The following is a 2,157-nucleotide window of genomic DNA, read 5'->3' as shown; positions in this document are numbered from 1 at the left end:
AGACTGAGCTTGTATTCCCTCGAGTATCGGAGATTAAGGGGTAGTTGAATCAACGTGTTGGAGGTGATTAAAGGAATCGATAGGGTAGATTGAGAGAATCTATTTCCTCTGGTTTGGGGAAGTCCAGAATGAGGGGTGTGGTGTAACCTGAGAGTTTGAGCCAAGCCGTTCCAGGGTGATGTCGGGAAGCAACTCTTCACTCAAAAGGGGAGGTGGGCATCTGGAACTCTCGCCCCCGTCGATAAAGCTGTTGAGGCTGAGGGGGGTCAATTAAATAATCCTTCAACGTTAATGTTAATAACCCTTCAACTAGGCTGGAGTTTAATATTTTCATATTTCAAATAACAGTGTGTCGATATTTGATGTCTCCAAGTTAAGAGGAGCCGAATTGATGCCCTGTTACTCATTGCTCCATCTTTGATCGAGGCGGAGGAGCGGTGAGAGATCGGGGCCCAGGATAGGCGAGGGCCCAGGGGCCCAGGAGAGGCGAGGGCCCGGGGGCCCAGGAGAGGCGAGGGCCCAGGGGCCCAGGATAGGCGAGGGCCCAGGGGCCCAGGAGAGGCGAGGGCCCAGGGGCCCAGGAGAGGCGAGGGCCCAGCCCACACTGTGCGATATGTGGGCGCACACTGGGTCCGTGCAGCAGAGCTTGGTCTCCAGTCGTCCTGGTTAACCCTTGCCCACTGGACCGAGACCCTCGCTCTGTCAAGCCCCGTGTGGTGGCTGGTGTACAACAATCCACCCACAGGCATCTTCCACCCTTCAGGATGTAGATCGGGATCCGGAATATTAGATCCTTCATTGAAACACCTGGGAACCCGTCCCTTTTTGGTGTGGAACCAAGTCACCCTCGATAAGAGGGACCGCATAATATTAATACTATACTCTGGAATATTGTGTTCAGTTTTGGTCTCCTAACTTGAGGAAGGACATTCTTGCTATTGAGAGAGTGCAGCGAAGGTTCACCAGACTGATTCCCGGGATGGTGGGACTGACCTATCAAGAAAGACTGGATCAACTGGGCTTGTATTCACTGGAGTTCAGAAGAATGAGAGGGGACCTCATAGAAACGTTTAAAATTCTGACGGGTTTAGACAGGTTAGATGCAGGAAGAATGTTCCCGATGTTGGGGAAGTCCAGAACCAGAGGTCACAGTCTAAGGATAAGGGTTAAGCCATTTAGGACCGAGATGAGGAGAAACTTCTTCACCCAGAGAGTTGTGAACCTGTGGAATTCTCTACCACAGAAAGTAGTTGAGGCCAATTCACTAAATATATTCAAAAAGGAGTTAGATGAAGTCCTTACTACTCGGGGGATCAAGGGGTATGGAGAGAAAGCAGGAATGGGGTACTCAAGTTGCATGTTCAGCCATGAACTTATTGAATGGCGGTGCAGGCTCGAAGGGCCGAATGGCCTACTCCTGCACCTATTTTCTATGTTTCTATGTTTTCTATGTCTGTGATGCACTTGTGAATGACTCCACGAGGCAATGTGTTGTACTCAATCTGGAGTGACCTTGGTCCTTTCATTGTAACTCCAGAGTGAGGTCCAAGCATGGTGGGCGGCCTATTATACTGGGCCCCGCACACCTGGACAGGTGACCCTCGGGTCTCCCACCGCAGTGCCCACTGGTGGCCAGCCTCGGCCACAGGGGCAGAGAGCCCCCCCCGGTCTCCACCAGTTGCGCCCTCTAGTGGTGCCAGCATAGTATACACACACACACACAGTGCATCAGGTAACAAGTCTCCATCTTAGGCAACGAGACAGCGACTACGCAGGGAGTATAATCTATACTCTGCACCTATCTCCGGAGTGCCGTCGACAGTATTTTTGGTTGGGTCAGAGCGAGAAGGGGTCGCGGAACCACGACGGGTCGGTTGGTGTGTGGCGGCGGCGGATCATCATCTGATGGAATGGGGGCGGTGGGAGGGGGGCAGAACGGGGCAGCAGGCGGCGCAGGAGAAGGAGAGCCATTCGGCCCATCGTTCCCGCGGTTATAGAGAGATAGCGGGGAACAAAACAAAAGGAAATATTCGAATTTACGTGGGGCAACTTTCGCCAGCCCCGGAACCGTCTCAAAAGGGCTTCACCGCCGGCGAAGTGCGGCTTTTTTTTGGGGGGGTGGGGGGGGAGGAGGGGGGAGTGCGGCGGCCAGTTTGG

Source organism: Pristiophorus japonicus, chromosome 23, assembly GCF_044704955.1.
Source record: "Pristiophorus japonicus isolate sPriJap1 chromosome 23, sPriJap1.hap1, whole genome shotgun sequence".
Taxonomy (NCBI): Eukaryota; Metazoa; Chordata; class Chondrichthyes; family Pristiophoridae; genus Pristiophorus; species Pristiophorus japonicus.
The sequence above is the reverse complement of the archived record's forward strand: the minus strand, read 5'-3'. Positions refer to the sequence as shown.